Source organism: Oncorhynchus nerka, linkage group LG20 (genome assembly GCF_034236695.1).
Source record: "Oncorhynchus nerka isolate Pitt River linkage group LG20, Oner_Uvic_2.0, whole genome shotgun sequence".
Lineage (NCBI taxonomy): Eukaryota > Metazoa > Chordata > Actinopteri > Salmoniformes > Salmonidae > Oncorhynchus > Oncorhynchus nerka.
This window is the reverse complement of record NC_088415.1, coordinates 95,739,704-95,759,361: the sequence shown is the minus strand read 5'-3', so window position 1 is coordinate 95,759,361 and position 19,658 is coordinate 95,739,704.

Sequence of the window (19,658 nt, the reverse complement as noted above, 5' to 3'; positions counted from 1 at the left end):
AGATGGGTGGTAACAGCTTTAATATCCACCCTGGCCCAAAGGCCCAGGAGAGCAGAGATGGGTGGTAAAAGCTTTAATATCCACCCTGGCCCAAAGGTACAGGAGAGCAGAGATGGGTGGTAACAGCTTTAATATCCACCCTGGCCCAAAGGTACAGGAGAGGAGAGCAGAGATGGGGTGGTAACAGCTTTAATATCCACCCTGGCCCAAAGGTACAGGAGAGCAGAGATGGGTGGTAACAGCTTTGATATCCACCCTGGCCCAAAGGCACAGGAGAGCAGAGATGGGTGGTAACAGGAGAACTTTAATATCCACCCTGGCCCAAAGGTACAGGAGAGCAGAGATGGGTGGTAACAGGAGAACTTTAATATCCACCCTGGCCCAAAGGTACAGGAGAGCAGAGATGGGTAACAGCTTTAATATCCACCCTGGCCCAAAGGTACAGGAGAGCAGAGATGGGTGGTAACAGCTTTAATATCCACCCTGGCCCAAAGGTACAGGAGAGCAGAGATGGGTGGTAACAGGAGAACTTTAATATCCACCCTGGCCCAAAGCGACAGGAGAGATGGGTGATAACAGGAGAACTTTAATATCCACCCTGGCCCAAAGGTACAGGAGAGCAGAGATGGGTGGTAACAGCTTTAATATCCACCCTGGCCCAAAGGTACAGGAGAGCAGAGATGGGTGGTAACAGCTTTAATATCCACCCTGGCCCAAAGGTACAGGAGAGCAGAGATGGGTGGTAACAGCTTTAATATCCACCCTGGCCCAAAGGTACAGGAGAGCAGAGATGGGTGGTAACAGCTTTAATATCCACCCTGGCCCAAAGGTACAGGAGAGCAGAGATGGGTGATAACAGGAGAACTTTAATATCCACCCTGGCCCAAAGGTACAGGAGAGCAGAGATGGGTGGTAACAGCTTTAATATCCACCCTGGCCCAAAGGTACAGGAGAGCAGAGATGGGTGGTAACAGGAGAACTTTAATATCCACCCTGGCTCAAAGGGACAGGAGAGATGGGTGATAACAGGAGAACTTTAATATCCACCCTGGCCCAAAGGGACAGGAGAGCAGAGATGGGTGGTAACAGCTTTAATATCCACCCTGGCCCAAAGGTACAGGAGAGCAGAGATGGGTGGTAACAGCTTTAATATCCACCCTGGCCCAAAGGTACAGGAGAGCAGAGATGGGTGGTAACAGCTTTAATATCCACCCTGGCCCAAAGGTACAGGAGAGCAGAGATGGGTGATAACAGGAGAACTTTAATATCCACCCTGGCCCAAAGGTACAGGAGAGCAGAGATGGGTGGTAACAGGAGAACTTTAATATCCACCCTGGCTCAAAGGGACAGGAGAGATGGGTGATAACAGGAGAACTTTAATATCCACCCTGGCCCAAAGGGACAGGAGAGCAGAGATGGGTGGTAACATCTTTAATATCCACCCTGGCCCAAAGGCCCAGGAGAGCAGAGATGGGTGGTAAAAGCTTTAATATCCACCCTGGCCCAAAGGTACAGGAGAGCAGAGATGGGTGGTAACAGCTTTAATATCCACCCTGGCCCAAAGGTACAGGAGAGCAGAGATGGGTGGTAACAGCTTTAATATCCACCCTGGCCCAAAGGTACAGGAGAGCAGAGATGGGTGCGAAAAGCTTTAATATCCACCCTAGCCCAAAGGTACAGGAGAGCAGAGATGGGTGGTAACAGCTTTGATATCCACCCTGGCCCAAAGGCACAGGAGAGCAGAGATGGGTGGTAACAGGAGAACTTTAATATCCACCCTGGCTCAAAGGGACAGGAGAGATGGGTGATAACAGGAGAACTTTAATATCCACCCTGGCCCAAAGGGACAGGAGAGCAGAGATGGGTGGTAACAGCTTTAATATCCACCCTGGCCCAAAGGCCCAGGAGAGCAGAGATGGGTGGTAAAAGCTTTAATATCCACCCTGGCCCAAAGGTACAGGAGAGCAGAGATGGGTGGTAACAGCTTTAATATCCACCCTGGCCCAAAGGTACAGGAGAGCAGAGATGGGTGGTAAAAGCTTTAATATCCACCCTGGCCCAAAGGTACAGGAGAGCAGAGATGGGTGGTAACAGCTTTGATATCCACCCTGGCCCAAAGGCACAGGAGAGCAGAGATGGGTGGTAACAGGAGAACTTTAATATCCACCCTGGCCCAAAGGTACAGGAGAGCAGAGATGGGTGGTAACAGGAGAACTTTAATATCCACCCTGGCCCAAAGGTACAGGAGAGCAGAGATGGGTAACATCTTTAATATACACCCTGGCCCAAAGGTACAGGAGAGCAGAGATGGGTGGTAACAGCTTTAATATCCACCCTGGCCCAAAGGTACAGGAGAGCAGAGATGGGTGGTAACAGGAGAACTTTAATATCCACCCTGGCCCAAAGCGACAGGAGAGATGGGTGATAACAGGAGAACTTTAATATCCACCCTGGCCCAAAGGTACAGGAGAGCAGAGATGGGTGGTAACAGCTTTAATATCCACCCTGGCCCAAAGGCACAGGAGAGCAGAGATGGGTGGTAAAAGCTTTAATATCCACCCTGGCCCAAAGGTACAGGAGAGCAGAGATGGGTGGTAACAGCTTTAATATCCACCCTGGCCCAAAGGTACAGGAGAGCAGAGATGGGTGGTAACAACTTTAATATCCACCCTGGCCCAAAGGTACAGGAGAGCTTTAATATCCACCCTGATGGGTGGTAACAGCTTTAATATCCACCCTGGCCCAAAGGGACAGGAGAGCAGAGATGGGTGGTAACAGGAGAACTTTAATATCCACCCTGGCCCAAAGGCACAGGAGAGCAGAGATGGGTGGTAACAGGAGAACTTTAATATCCACCCTGGCCCAAAGGTACAGGAGAGCAGAGATGGGTGGTAACAGCTTTAATATCCACCCTGGCCCAAAGGTACAGGAGAGCTTTAATATCCACCCTGATGGGTGGTAACAGCTTTAATATCCACCCTGGCCCAAAGGCACAGGAGAGCAGAGATGGGTGGTAACAGCTTTAATATCCACCCTGGCCCAAAGGGACAGGAGAGCAGAGATGGGTGGTAACAGCTTTAATATCCACCCTGGCCCAAAGGGACAGGAGAGCAGAGATGGGTGGTAACAGCTTTAATATCCACCCTGGCCCAAAGGGACAGGAGAGCAGAGATGGGTGGTAACAGCTTTAATATCCACCCTGGCCCAAAGGTACAGGAGAGCAGAGATGGGTGGTAACAGCTTTAATATCCACCCTGGCCCAAAGGCACAGGAGAGCAGAGATGGGTAACAGCTTTAATATCCACCCTGGCCCAAAGGGACAGGAGAGATGGGTGATAACAGGAGAACTTTAATATCCACCCTGGCCCAAAGGTACAGGAGAGCAGAGATGGGTGGTAACAGCTTTAATATCCACCCTGGCCCAAAGGTACAGGAGAGCAGAGATGGGTGGTAACAGCTTTAATATCCACCCTGGCCCAAAGGTACAGGAGAGCAGAGATGGGTGGTAACAGCTTTAATATCCACCCTGGCCCAAAGGTACAGGAGAGCAGAGATGGGTAACAGCTTTAATATCCACCCTGGCCCAAAGGCACAGGAGAGCAGAGATGGGTGGTAACAGGAGAACTTTAATATCCACCCTGGCCCAAAGGTACAGGAGAGCAGAGATGGGTGGTAACAGCTTTAATATCCACCCTGGCCCAAAAGTACAGGAGAGCAGAGATGGGTGGTAATAGGAGAACTTTAATATCCACCCTGGCCCAAAGGTACAGGAGAGCAGAGATGGGTAACAGCTTTAATATACACCCTGGCCCAAAGGTACAGGAGAGCAGAGATGGGTGGTAACAGCTTTAATATCCACCCTGGCCCAAAGGTACAGGAGAGCAGAGATGGGTGGTAACAGGAGAACTTTAATATCCACCCTGGCCCAAAAGTACAGGAGAGCAGAGATGGGTGGTAACAGGAGAACTTTAATATCCACCCTGGCCCAAAGGCCCAGGAGAGCAGAGATGGGTGGTAACAGCTTTAATATCCACCCTGGCCCAAAGGTACAGGAGAGATGGGTGATAACAGGAGAACTTTAATATCCACCCTGGCCCAAAGGGACAGGAGAGCAGAGATGGGTGATAACAGGAGAACTTTAATATCCACCCTGGCCCAAAGGCCCAGGAGAGCAGAGATGGGTGGTAACAGCTTTAATATCCACCCTGGCCCAAAGGTACAGGAGAGATGGGTGATAACAGGAGAACTTTAATATCCACCCTGGCCCAAAGGCACAGGAGAGCAGAGATGGGTGATAACAGGAGAACTTTAATATCCACCCTGGCCCAAAGGTACAGGAGAGCAGAGATGGGTGGTAACAGCTTTAATATCCACCCTGGCCCAAAGGTACAGGAGAGCAGAGATGGGTGGTAACAGCTTTAATATCCACCCTGGCTCAAAGGCACAGGAGAGCAGAGATGGGTGGTAATGGCTTTAATATCCACCCTGGCCCAAAGGTACAGGAGAGCAGAGATGGGTGGTAACAGGAGAACTTTAATATCCACCCTGGCCCAAAGGTACAGGAGAGCAGAGATGGGTGGTAACAGCTTTAATATCCACCCTGGCCCAAAGGTACAGGAGAGCAGAGATGGGTGGTAACAGCTTTAATATCCACCCTGGCCCAAAGGTACAGGAGAGCAGAGATGGGTAACAGCTTTAATATCCACCCTGGCCCAAAAGTACAGCAGAGCAGAGATGGGTGGTAACAGGAGAACTTTAATATCCACCCTGGCCCAAAGGTACAGGAGAGCAGAGATGGGTAACAGCTTTAATATACACCCTGTCCCAAAGGTACAGGAGAGCAGAGATGGGTGGTAACAGGAGAACTTTAATATCCACCCTGGCCCAAAAGTACAGGAGAGCAGAGATGGGTGGTAACAGGAGAACTTTAATATCCACCCTGGCCCAAAGGCCCAGGAGAGCAGAGATGGGTGGTAACAGCTTTAATATCCACCCTGGCCCAAAGGTACAGGAGAGATGGGTGATAACAGGAGAACTTTAATATCCACCCTGGCCCAAAGGGACAGGAGAGCAGAGATGGGTGATAACAGGAGAACTTTAATATCCACCCTGGCCCAAAGGCCCAGGAGAGCAGAGATGGGTGGTAACAGCTTTAATATCCACCCTGGCCCAAAGGTACAGGAGAGATGGGTGATAACAGGAGAACTTTAATATCCACCCTGGCCCAAAGGTACAGGAGAGCAGAGATGGGTGGTAACAGGAGAACTTTAATATCCACCCTGGCCCAAAGGTACAGGAGAGCAGAGATGGGTGGTAACAGCTTTAATATCCACCCTGGCCCAAAGGTACAGGAGAGCAGAGATGGGTGGTAACAGCTTTAATATCCACCCTGGCCCAAAGACACAGGAGAGCAGAGATGGGTGGTAACAACTTTAATATCCACCCTGGCCCAAAGGTACAGGAGAGCAGAGATGGGTGGTAACAGCTTTAATATCCACCCTGGCCCAAAGGTACAGGAGAGCAGAGATGGGTGGTAACAACTTTAATATCCACCCTGGCCCAAAGGTACAGGAGAGCTTTAATATCCACCCTGATGGGTGGTAAAAGCTTTAATATCCACCCTGGCCCAAAGGGACAGGAGAGCAGAGATGGGTGGTAACAGGAGAACTTTAATATCCACCCTGGCCCAAAGGTACAGGAGAGCAGAGATGGGTGGTAACAACTTTAATATGCACCCTGGCCCAAAGGTACAGGAGAGCAGAGATGGGTGGTAACAGCTTTAATATCCACCCTGGCCCAAAGGTACAGGAGAGATGGGTGATAACAGGAGAACGTTAATATCCACCCTGGCCCAAAGGGACAGGAGAGATGGGTGATAACAGGAGAACTTTAATATCCACCCTGGCCCAAAGGTACAGGAGAGCAGAGATGGGTGGTAACAGCTTTAATATCCACCCTGGCCCAAAGGTACAGGAGAGCAGAGATGGGTGGTAACAGCTTTAATATCCACCCTGGCCCAAAGGTACAGGAGAGCAGAGATGGGTGGTAACAGGAGAACTTTAATATCCACCCTGGCCCAAAGGCACAGGAGAGCAGAGATGGGTGGTAACAGCTTTAATATCCACCCTGGCCCAAAGGTACAGGAGAGCAGAGATGGGTGGTAACAGCTTTAGTATCCACCCTGGCCCAAAGGTACAGGAGAGCAGAGATGGGTGGTAACAGCTTTAATATCCACCCTGGCCCAAAGGTACAGGAGAGCAGAGATGGGTGGTAACAACTTTAATATCCACCCTGGCCCAAAGGTACAGGTGAGCAGAGATGGGTGGTAACAGCTGTAATATCCACCCTGGCCCAAAGGTACAGGAGAGCAGAGATGGGTGGTAACAACTTTAATATCCACCCTGGCCCAAAGGTACAGGAGAGCTTTAATATCCACCCTGATGGGTGGTAAAAGCTTTAATATCCACCCTGGCCCAAAGGGACAGGAGAGCAGAGATGGGTGGTAACAGGAGAACTTTAATATCCACCCTGGCCCAAAGGTACAGGAGAGCAGAGATGGGTGGTAACAACTTTAATATGCACCCTGGCCCAAAGGTACAGGAGAGCAGAGATGGGTGGTAACAGCTTTAATATCCACCCTGGCCCAAAGGTACAGGAGAGCAGAGATGGGTGGTAACAGCTTTAATATCCACCCTGGCCCAAAGGTACAGGAGAGCAGAGATGGGTGGTAACAACGTTAATATCCACCCTGGCCCAAAGGTACAGGAGAGCAGAGATGGGTGGTAACAGCTTTAATATCCACCCTGGCCCAAAGGTACAGGAGAGCAGAGATGGGTGGTAACAACTTTAATATCCACCCTGGCCCAAAGGTACAGGAGAGCTTTAATATCCACCCTGATGGGTGGTAAAAGCTTTAATATCCACCCTGGCCCAAAGGGACAGGAGAGCAGAGATGGGTGGTAACAGGAGAACTTTAATATCCACCCTGGCCCAAAGGTACAGGAGAGCAGAGATGGGTGGTAACAACTTTAATATGCACCCTGGCCCAAAGGTACAGGAGAGCAGAGATGGGTGGTAACAGCTTTAATATCCACCCTGGCCCAAAGGTACAGGAGAGCAGAGATGGGTGGTAACAGCTTTAATATCCACCCTGGCCCAAAGGTACAGGAGAGCAGAGATGGGTGGTAACAACTTTAATATCCACCCTGGCCCAAAGGTACAGGAGAGCAGAGATGGGTGGTAACAGCTTTAATATCCACCCTGGCCCAAAGGTACAGGAGAGCAGAGATGGGTGGTAACAACTTTAATATCCACCCTGGCCCAAAGGTACAGGAGAGCAGAGATGGGTGGTAACAGCTTTAATATCCACCCTGGCCCAAAGGCACAGGAGAGCAGAGATGGGTAACAGCTTTAATATCCACCCTGGCCCAAAGGTACAGGAGAGCAGAGATGGGTGGTAACAGCTTTAATATCCACCCTGGCCCAAAGGTACAGGAGAGCAGAGATGGGTGGTAACAACTTTAATATCCACCCTGGCCCAAAGGTACAGGAGAGCAGAGATGGGTGGTAACAGCTTTAATATCCACCCTGGCCCAAAGGTACAGGAGAGCAGAGATGGGTGGTAACAACTTTAATATCCACCCTGGCCCAAAGGTACAGGAGAGCTTTAATATCCACCCTGATGGGTGGTAAAAGCTTTAATATCCACCCTGGCCCAAAGGGACAGGAGAGCAGAGATGGGTGGTAACAGGAGAACTTTAATATCCACCCTGGCCCAAAGGTACAGGAGAGCAGAGATGGGTGGTAACAACTTTAATATGCTTTAATACCCTGGCCCAAAGGTACAGGAGAGCAGAGATGGGTGGTAACAACTTTAATATCCACCCTGGCCCAAAGGTACAGGAGAGCAGAGATGGGTGGTAACAGCTGTAATATCCACCCTGGCCCAAAGGTACAGGAGAGCAGAGATGGGTGGTAACAACTTTAATATCCACCCTGGCCCAAAGGTACAGGAGAGCTTTAATATCCACCCTGATGGGTGGTAAAAGCTTTAATATCCTCCCTGGCCCAAAGGGACAGGAGAGCAGAGATGGGTGGTAACAGGAGAACTTTAATATCCACCCTGGCCCAAAGGTACAGGAGAGCAGAGATGGGTGGTAACAACTTTAATATGCACCCTGGCCCAAAGGTACAGGAGAGCAGAGATGGGTGGTAACAGCTTTAATATCCACCCTGGCCCAAAGGTACAGGAGAGCAGAGATGGGTGGTAACAGCTTTAATATCCACCCTGGCCCAAAGGTACAGGAGAGCAGAGATGGGTGGTAACAACGTTAATATCCACCCTGGCCCAAAGGTACAGGAGAGCAGAGATGGGTGGTAACAGCTTTAATATCCACCCTGGCCCAAAGGTACAGGAGAGCAGAGATGGGTGGTAACAACTTTAATATCCACCCTGGCCCAAAGGTACAGGAGAGCTTTAATATCCACCCTGATGGGTGGTAAAAGCTTTAATATCCACCCTGGCCCAAAGGGACAGGAGAGCAGAGATGGGTGGTAACAGGAGAACTTTAATATCCACCCTGGCCCAAAGGTACAGGAGAGCAGAGATGGGTGGTAACAACTTTAATATGCACCCTGGCCCAAAGGTACAGGAGAGCAGAGATGGGTGGTAACAGCTTTAATATCCACCCTGGCCCAAAGGTACAGGAGAGCAGAGATGGGTGGTAACAGCTTTAATATCCACCCTGGCCCAAAGGTACAGGAGAGCAGAGATGGGTGGTAACAACTTTAATATCCACCCTGGCCCAAAGGTACAGGAGAGCAGAGATGGGTGGTAACAGCTTTAATATCCACCCTGGCCCAAAGGTACAGGAGAGCAGAGATGGGTGGTAACAACTTTAATATCCACCCTGGCCCAAAGGTACAGGAGAGCAGAGATGGGTGGTAACAGCTTTAATATCCACCCTGGCCCAAAGGCACAGGAGAGCAGAGATGGGTAACAGCTTTAATATCCACCCTGGCCCAAAGGTACAGGAGAGCAGAGATGGGTGGTAACAGCTTTAATATCCACCCTGGCCCAAAGGTACAGGAGAGCAGAGATGGGTGGTAACAACTTTAATATCCACCCTGGCCCAAAGGTACAGGAGAGCAGAGATGGGTGGTAACAGCTTTAATATCCACCCTGGCCCAAAGGTACAGGAGAGCAGAGATGGGTGGTAACAACTTTAATATCCACCCTGGCCCAAAGGTACAGGAGAGCTTTAATATCCACCCTGATGGGTGGTAAAAGCTTTAATATCCACCCTGGCCCAAAGGGACAGGAGAGCAGAGATGGGTGGTAACAGGAGAACTTTAATATCCACCCTGGCCCAAAGGTACAGGAGAGCAGAGATGGGTGGTAACAACTTTAATATGCACCCTGGCCCAAAGGTACAGGAGAGCAGAGATGGGTGGTAACAGCTTTAATATCCACCCTGGCCCAAAGGTACAGGAGAGCAGAGATGGGTGGTAACAACTTTAATATCCACCCTGGCCCAAAGGTACAGGAGAGCTTTAATATCCACCCTGATGGGTGGTAACAGCTTTAATATCCACCCTGGCCCAAAGGTACAGGAGAGCAGAGATGGGTGGTAACAGCTTTAGTATCCACCCTGGCCCAAAGGTACAGGAGAGCAGAGATGGGTGGTAACAGCTTTAATATCCACCCTGGCCCAAAGGTACAGGAGAGCAGAGATGGGTGGTAACAGCTTTAATATCCACCCTGGCCCAAAGGTACAGGAGAGCAGAGATGGGTGGTAACAGCTTTAATATCCACCCTGGCCCAAAGGCACAGGAGAGCAGAGATGGGTAACAGCTTTAATATCCACCCTGGCCCAAAGGGACAGGAGAGATGGGTGATAACAGGATAACTTTAATATCCACCCTGGCCCAAAGGTACAGGAGAGCAGAGATGGGTGGTAACAGCTTTAATATCCACCCTGGCCCAAAGGTACAGGAGAGCAGAGATGGGTGGTAACAGCTTTAATATCCACCCTGGCCCAAAGGTACAGGAGAGCAGAGATGGGTGGTAACAGCTTTAATATCCACCCTGGCCCAAAGGTACAGGAGAGCAGAGATGGGTGGTAACAGGAGAACTTTAATATCCACCCTGGCCCAAAGGCACAGGAGAGCAGAGATGGGTGGTAACAGCTTTAATATCCACCCTGGCCCAAAGGTACAGGAGAGCAGAGATGGGTGGTAACAGCTTTAGTATCCACCCTGGCCCAAAGGTACAGGAGAGCAGAGATGGGTGGTAACAGCTTTAATATCCACCCTGGCCCAAAGGTACAGGAGAGCAGAGATGGGTGGTAACAGCTTTAATATCCACCCTGGCCCAAAGGTACAGGAGAGCAGAGATGGGTGGTAACAGCTTTAATATCCACCCTGGCCCAAAGGTACAGGAGAGCAGAGATGGGTGGTAACAGGATAACTTTAATATCCACCCTGGCCCAAAGGCACAGGAGAGCAGAGATGGGTGGTAACAGCTTTAGTATCCACCCTGGCCCAAAGGTACAGGAGAGCAGAGATGGGTGGTAACAGCTTTAATATCCACCCTGGCCCAAAGGCACAGGAGAGCAGAGATGGGTGGTAACAGCTTTAATATCCACCCTGGCCCAAAGGTACAGGAGAGCAGAGATGGGTGGTAACAGCTTTAATATCCACCCTGGCCCAAAGGTACAGGAGAGCAGAGATGGGTGGTAACAGCTTTAATATCCACCCTGGCCCAAAGGTACAGGAGAGCAGAGATGGGTGGTAACAGCTTTAATATCCACCCTGGCCCAAAGGTACAGGAGAGCAGAGATGGGTGGTAACAGCTTTAATATCCACCCTGGCCCAAAGGTACAGGAGAGCAGAGATGGGTGGTAATTTACATTACATTTAAGTCATTTAGACATTTACATTTACATTTAAGTCATTTAGCAGACGCTCTTATCCAGAGCGACTTACAAATTGGTGCTTTCACCTTATGACATCCAGTGGAACAGCCACTTTACAATAGTGCATCTAGGTCTTTTAAGGGGGGGAGGGGAGAAGGATTACTTTATCCTATCCTAGGTATTCCTTAAAGAGGTGGGGTTTCAGGTGTCTCCGGAAGGTGGTGATTGACTCCGCTGTCCTGGCGTCGTGAGGGAGTTTGTTCCACCATTGGGGGGCCAGAGCAGCGAACAGTTTTGACTGGGCTGAGCGGGATTTGTACTTCCTCAGTGGTAGGGAGGCGAGCAGGCCAGAGGTGGATGAACGCAGTGCCCTTGTTTGGGTGTAGGGCCTGATCAGAGCCTGGAGGTACTGAGGTGCCGTTCCCCTCACAGCTCCGTAGGCAAGCACCATGGTCTTGTAGCGGATGCGAGCTTCAACTGGAAGCCAGTGGAGAGCGGAGGAGCGGGGTGACGTGAGAGAACTTGGGAAGGTTGAACACCAGACGGGCTGCGGCGTTCTGGATGAGTTGTAGGGGTTTAATGGCACAGGCAGGGAGCCCAGCCAACAGCGAGTTGCAGTAATCCAGACGGGAGATGACAAGTGCCTGGATTAGGACCTGCGCCGCTTCCTGTGTGAGGCAGGGTCGTACTCTGCGGATGTTGTAGAGCATGAACCTACAGGAACGGGCCACCGCCTTGATGTTAGTTGAGAACGACAGGGTGTTGTCCAGGATCACGCCAAGGTTCTTAGCGCTCTGGGAGGAGGACACAGTGGAGTTGTCAACCGTGATGGCGAGATCATAGAGCGGGCAGTCCTTCCCGGGAGGAAGAGCAGCTCCGTCTTGCCGAGGTTCAGCTTGAGGTGGTGATCCGTCATCCACACTGATATGTCTGCCAGACATGCAGAGATGCGATTCGCCACCTGGTCATCAGAAGGGGGAAAGGAGAAGATTAATTGTGTGTCGTCTGCATAGCAATGATAGGAGAGACCATGTGAGGTTATGACAGAGCCAAGTGACTTGGTGTATAGCGAGAATAGGAGAGGGCCTAGAACAGAGCCCTGGGGGACACCAGTGGTGAGAGCACGTGATGAGGAGACGGATTCTCGCCACGCCACCTGGTAGGAGCGACCTGTCAGGTAGGACGCAATCCAAGCGTGGGCCGCGACGGAGATGCCTAACTCGGAGAGGGTGGAGAGGAGGATCTGATGGTTCACAGTATCGAAGGCAGCCGATAGGTCTAGAAGGATGAGAGCAGAGGAGAGAGAGTTAGCTTTAGCAGTGCGGAGCGCCTCCGTGATACAGAGAAGAGCAGTCTCAGTTGAATGACTAGTCTTGAAACCTGACTGATTTGGATCAAGAAGGTCATTCTGAGAGAGATAGCGGGAGAGCTGGCCAAGGACGGCACGTTCAAGAGTTTTGGAGAGAAAAGAAAGAAGGGATAGTGGTCTGTAGTTATTGACATCGGAGGGATCGAGTGTAGGTTTTTTCAGAAGGGGTGCAACTCTCGCTCTCTTGAAGACGGAAGGGACGTAGCCAGCGGTCAGGGATGAGTTGATGAGCGAGGTGAGGTAAGGGAGAAGGTCTCCGGAAATGGTCTGGAGAAGAGAGGAGGGGATAGCGTCAAGCGGGCAGGTTGTTGGGCGGCCGGACGTCACAAGACGCGAGATTTCATCTGGAGAGAGAGGGGAGAAAGAGGTCAGAGCACAGGGTAGGGCAGTGTGAGCAGAACCAGCGGTGTCGTTTGACTTAGCAAACGAGGATCGGATGTCGTCGACCTTCTTTTCAAAATGGTTGACGAAGTCATCTGCAGAGAGGGAGGAGGGGGGGGGGAGGGGGAGGAGGATTCAGGAGGGAGGAGAAGGTGGCAAAGAGCTTCCTAGGGTTAGAGGCAGATGCTTGGAATTTAGAGTGGTAGAAAGTGGCTTTAGCAGCAGCGACAGAAGAGGAAAATGTAGAGAGGAGGGAGTGAAAGGATGCTAGGTCCGCAGGTAGGCCATTTTTCCCTCATTTCCGCTCGGCTGCCCGGAGCCCTGTTCTGTGAGCTCGCAATGAGTCGTCGAGCCACGGAGCGGGAGGGGAGGACCGAGCCGGCCTGGAGGATAGGGGACATAGAGAGTCAAAGGATGCAGAAAGGGAGGAGAGGAGGGTTGAGGAGGCAGAATCAGGAGATAGGTTGGAGAAGGTTTGAGCAGAGGGAAGAGATGATAGGATGGAAGAGGAGAGAGTAGCGGGAGAGAGAGAGCGAAGGTTGGGACGGCGCGATACCATCCGAGTAGGGGCAGTGTGGGAAGTGTTGGATGAGAGCGAGAGGGAAAAGGATACAAGGTAGTGGTCGGAGACTTGGAGGAGTTGCAATGAGGTTAGTGGAAGAACAGCATCTAGTAAAGATGAGGTCGAGGCGTATTGCCTGCCTTGTGAGTAGGGGGGAAGGTGAGAGGAGAGGTCAAAATAGGAGAGGAGTGGAAAGAAGGAGGCAGAGAGGAATGAGTCAAAGGTAGACGTGGGGAGGTTAAAGTCGCCCAGAACTGTGAGAGGTGAGCCGTCCTCAGGAAAGGATCTTATCAAGGCATCAAGCTCATTGATGAACTCTCCGAGGGAACCTGGAGGCGATAAATGATAAGGATGTTAAGCTTGAAAGGGCTGGTAACTGTGACAGCATGGAATTCAAAGGAGGCGATAGACAGATGGGTAAGGGGAGAAAGAGAGAATGACCACTTGGGAGAGATGAGGATCCCGGTGCCACCACCCCGCTGACCAGAAGCTCTCGGGGTGTGCGAGAACACGTGGGCGGACGAAGAGAGAGCAGTAGGAGTAGCAGTGTTATCTGTGGTGATCCATGTTTCCGCCAGTGCCAAGAAGTCGAGGGACTGGAGGGAGGGATAGGCTGAGATGAACTCTGCCTTGTTGGCCGCAGATCGGCAGTTCCAGAGGCTACCGGAGACCTGGAACTCCACGTGGGTCGTGCGCGCTGGGACCACCAGATTAGGGTGGCCGCGGCCACGCGGTGTGGAGCGTTTGTATGGTCTGTGCAGAGAGGAGAGAACAGGGATAGACAGACACATAGTTGACAGGCTACAGAAGAGGCTACGCTAATGCAAAGGAGATTGGAAGTGGACTACACGTCTCGAATGTTCAGAAAGTTGAGCTTACGTAGCAAGAATCTTATTGACTAAAATGATTAAAAATGATACAGTACTGCTGAAGTAGGCTAGCTGGCAGTGGCTGCGTTGTTGACTTTGTAGGCTAGCTGGCAGTGGTCTGCGTTGTTGACACTACACTAATCAAGTCGTTCCATTGAGTGTAATAGTTTCTACAGTTTCTACAGTGCTTCTACAGTGCTGCTATTCCCTGCTATTCGGGGGCTAGCTGGCAAGCTAGCAGTGTTGATTACGTTACGTTGCGTTAAAAGAACGACAATAGCTGGCTAGCTAACCTAGAAAATCGCTCTAGACTACACAATTATCTTTGATACAAAGACGGCTATGTAGCTAGCTATGTAGCTAGCTACGATCAAACAAATCAAACCGTTGTACTGTAATGAAATGAAATGAAAATGTGATACTACCTGTGGAGCGAAGCGGAATGCGACCGGGTTGTTGACCGGGTTGTTGAGTGCGGAAGTTCTATTCGGTAGACGTTGGCTAGCTGTTGGCTAAGCTAGCAGTGTCTCCTACGTTAAGGACGACAAATAGCTGGCTAGCTAACCTCGGTAAATTAAGATAATCACTCTAAGACTACACACTCTAAACTACACAATTATCTTGGATACGAAGACAGCAAAGACAACTATGTAGCTAGCTAACACTACACTAACACTACACTAATCAAGTCGTTCAGTTGAGTGTAAAAGTTTCTACAGTGCTGCTATTCGGTAGACGGTGGACGTTTGCTAGCTGGCTAGCTGGCTAGCTGCTGGGCAGATAGCAGTGTAGACTACGTTAGGACGACGAAATACGATAGTTACGCGATTATCTTTGATACAAAGACGGCTATGTAGCTAGCTAAGAAGAAATTGCTAAGATTAGACAAATCAAACCGTTGTACTATAATGAAATGTAATGAAAAGTTATACTACCTGCGGACCGAAGTGCGGATGCGACTGCTCGCTCCAACCCGGAAGTTGACCACTCTGCCTGTCCTGACTCTGAGCCTGCCTGAACACTCTGCCTCTCCTGACTTTGAGCCTGCCTGACCACTCTGCCTGTCCTGACTCTGAGCCTGCCTGACCACTCTGCCTGTCCTGACTCTTACCCTGCCTGACCACTCTGCCTCTCCTGACTCTGAGCCTGCCTGACCACTCTGCCTGTCCTGACTCTGAGCCTGCCTGACCACTCTGCCTGTCCTGACTCTGAGCCTGCCTGACCACTCTGCCTGTCCTGACTCTGAGCCTGCCTGACCACTCTGCCTGTCCTGACTCTGAGCCTGACCACTCTGCCTGTCCTGACTCTGAGCCTGCCAGACCACTCTGCCTGTCCTGTCTCTGAGCCTGCCTGACCACTCTGCCTGTCCTGACCCTGAGCCTGCCTGACCACTCTGCCTGTCCTGACCCTGAGCCTGCCTGACCACTCTGCCTGTCCTGACTCTGAGCCTGCCTGACCACTCTGCCTGTCCTGACTCTGAGCCTGCCTGACCACTCTGCCTGTCCTGACTCTTCGCCTGCCTGACCACTCTGACTGTCCTGACTCTGAGCCTGCCTGAACACTCTGCCTGTCCTGACTCTGAGCCTGCCTGACCACTCTGCCTGTCCTGACTCTGAGCCTGCTTGACCACTCTGCCTGTCCTGACTCTTAGCCTGCCTGACCACTCTGCCTGTCCTGACTCTGAGCCTGACCACTCTACCTGTCCTGACTCTGAGCCTGCCTGACCACTCTGATCGACCTGACTCTGAGCCTGACCACTCTGCCTATCCTGACTCTGAGTCTGCCTGACCACTCTGCCTGTCCTGATTCTGAGCCTGCCTGACCACTCTGCCTGTACTGACTCTGAGCCTGACCACTCTGCCTGTCCTGGCTCTTAGCCTACCTGACTACTCTGCCTGTCCTGCCTCTTAGCCTGCCTGACCACTCTGCCTGTCCTGACTCTGAGCCTGCCTGACCACTCTGCCTGTCCTGACTCTGAGCCTGCCTGACCATTCTGCCTGTCCTGACTCTGAGCCTGCCTGACCACTCTGCCTGTCCTGACTCTGAGCCTGCCTGACCACTCTGCCTGTCCTGACTCTGAGCCTGCCTGACCACTCTGCCTGTCCTGACTCTGAGCCTGCCTGACCACTCTGCCTGTCCTGACTCTTACCCTGCCTGACCACTCTAACTCTCCTGACTCTGAGCCTGCCTGACCATTCTGACTGTCCTGACTCTGAGCCTGCCTGACCACTCTGCCGGTCCTGACTCTGAGCCTGCCTGACCACTCTGCCTGTCCTGACTCTGAGCCTGCCTGACCACTCTGCCGGTCCTGACTCTGAGCCTGCCTGACCACTCTGCCTGTCCTGACTCTGAGCCTGCCTGACCATTCTGCCTGTCCTGACTCTGAGCCTGCCTGACCACTCTGACTGTCCTGACTCTGAGCCTGCCTGACCACTCTGCCTCTCCTGACTCTTAGCCTGCCTGACCACTCTGCCTGTCCTGACTCTGAGCCTGACCACTCTGCCTGTCCTGACTCTGAGCCTGCCTGACCACTCTGCCTGTCCTGAGTCTGAGCCTGACCACTCTGCTTGTCCTGACTCTGAGCCTGCCTGACCACTCTGCCTGTCCTGACTCTGAGCCTGCCTGACCACTCTGCCTGTCCTGACTCTGAGCCTGCCTGACCACTCTGCCTGTCCTGACCTGACTGCCTGAGCTCTGCCTGTCCTGACCACCTCTGCCTGTCCTGACTCTGAGCCTGCCAGACCACTCTGCCTGTCCTGTCTCTGAGCCTGCCTGACCACTCTGCCTGTCCTGACCCTGAGCCTGCCTGACCACTCTGCCTGTCCTGACCCTGAGCCTGCCTGACCACTCTGCCTGTCCTGACTCTGAGCCTGCCTGACCACTCTGCCTGTCCTGACTCTGAGCCTGCCTGACCACTCTGCCTGTCCTGACTCTTAGCCTGCCTGACCACTCTGCCTGTCCTGACTCTGAGCCTGCCTGACCACTCTGCCTGTCCTGACTCTGAGCCTGCCTGACCACTCTGCCTGTCCTGACTCTGAGCCTGACCACTCTGCCTGTCCTGACTCTGAGCCTGACCGCTCTGCCTGTCCTGGCTCTTAGCCTACCTGACTACTCTGCCTGTCCTGACTCTGAGCCTGCCTGACCATTCTGCCTGTCCTGACTCTGAGCCTGCCTGACCACTCTGCCTGTCCTGCCTCTTAGCCTGCCTGACCACTCTGCCTGTCCTGACTCTGAGCCTGCCTGACCACTCTGCCTGTCCTGACTCTGAGCCTGCCTGACCATTCAGCCTGTCCTGACTCTGAGCCTGCCTGACCACTCTGCCTGTCCTGACTCTGAGCCTGCCTGACCACTCTGCCTGTCCTGACTCTTACCCTGCCTGACCACTCTGCCTGTCCTGACTCTGAGCCTGCCTGACCACTCTGCCTGTCCTGACTCTGAGCCTGCCTGACCACTCTGCCTGTCCTGACTCTGAGCCTGCCTGACCACTCTGCCTGTCCTGACTCTGAGCCTGCCTGACCACTCTGCCTGTCCTGACTCTGAGCCTGACCACTCTGCCTGTCCTGACTCTGAGCCTGCCAGACCACTCTGCCTGTCCTGTCTCTGAGCCTGCCTGACCACTCTGCCTGTCCTGACCCTGAGCCTGCCTGACCACTCTGCCTGTCCTGACCCTGAGCCTGCCTGACCACTCTGCCTGTCCTGACTCTGAGCCTGCCTGACCACTCTGCCTGTCCTGACTCTGAGCCTGCCTGACCACTCTGCCTGTCCTGACTCTTAGCCTGCCTGACCACTCTGCCTGTCCTGACTCTGAGCCTGCCTGACCACTCTGCCTGTCCTGACTCTGAGCCTGCCTGACCACTCTGCCTCTCCTGACTCTGAGCCTGCCTGACCACTCTGCCTGTCCTGACTCTGAGCCTGCCTGACCACTCTGCTTGTCAAGACTCTGAGCCTGCCTGACCACTCTGCCTGTCCTGACTCTGAGCCTGCCTGACCACTCTGCCTGTCCTTACTCTTAGCCTGCCTGACCACTCTGCCTGTCCTGACTCTGAGCCTGCCTGACCACACTGCCTGTCCTGACTCTGAGCCTGCCTGACCACTCTGAGCCTGCCAGACCACTCTGCCTGTTCTGACTCTGAGCCTGCCTGACCACTCTTTCTGTCCTGACTCTGAGCCTAACCACTCTGCCTGTCCTGACTCTGAGCCTGCCTGACCACTCTGCCTGTCCTGACTCTTAGCCTGCCTGACCGCTCTGCCTGTCCTGGCTCTTAGCCTACCTGACTACTCTGCCTGTCCTGACTCTGAGCCTGCCTGACCATTCTGCCTGTCCTGACTCTGAGCCTGCCTGACCACTCTGCCTGTCCTGCCTCTTAGCCTGCCTGACCACTCTGCCTGTCCTGACTCTGAGCCTGCCTGACCACTCTGCCTGTCCTGACTCTGAGCCTGCCTGACCACTCTGCCTGTCCTGACTCTGAGCCTGCCTGACCACTCTGCCTGTCCTGACTCTGAGCCTGACCACTCTGCCTGTCCTGACTCTGAGCCTGCCAGACCACTCTGCCTGTCCTGTCTCTGAGCCTGCCTGACCACTCTGCCTGTCCTGACCCTGAGCCTGCCTGACCACTCTGCCTGTCCTGACCCTGAGCCTGCCTGACCACTCTGCCTGTCCTGACTCTGAGCCTGCCTGACCACTCTGCCTGTCCTGACTCTGAGCCTGCCTGACCACTCTGCCTGTCCTGACTCTTAGCCTGCCTGACCACTCTGCCTGTCCTGACTCTGAGCCTGCCTGACCACTCTGCCTGTCCTGACTCTGAGCCTGCCTGACCACTCTGCCTCTCCTGACTCTGAGCCTGCCTGACCACTCTGCCTGTCCTGACTCTGAGCCTGCCTGACCACTCTGCTTGTCAAGACTCTGAGCCTGCCTGACCACTCTGCCTGTCCTGACTCTGAGCCTGCCTGACCACTCTGCCTGTCCTTACTCTTAGCCTGCCTGACCACTCTGCCTGTCCTGACTCTGAGCCTGCCTGACCACACTGCCTGTCCTGACTCTGAGCCTGCCTGACCACTCTGAGCCTGCCAGACCACTCTGCCTGTTCTGACTCTGAGCCTGCCTGACCACTCTTTCTGTCCTGACTCTGAGCCTAACCACTCTGCCTGTCCTGACTCTGAGCCTGCCTGACCACTCTGCCTGTCCTGACTCTTAGCCTGCCTGACCGCTCTGCCTGTCCTGGCTCTTAGCCTACCTGACTACTCTGCCTGTCCTGACTCTGAGCCTGCCTGACCATTCTGCCTGTCCTGACTCTGAGCCTGCCTGACCACTCTGCCTGTCCTGCCTCTTAGCCTGCCTGACCACTCTGCCTGTCCTGACTCTGAGCCTGCCTGACCACTCTGCCTGTCCTGACTCTGAGCCTGCCTGACCATTCAGCCTGTCATGACTCTGAGCCTGCCTGACCACTCTGCCTGTCCTGACTCTGAGCCTGCCTGACCACTCTGCCTGTCCTGACTCTGAGCCTGCCTGACCACTCTGCCTGTCCTGACTCTGAGCCTGCCTGACCACTCTGCCTGTCCTG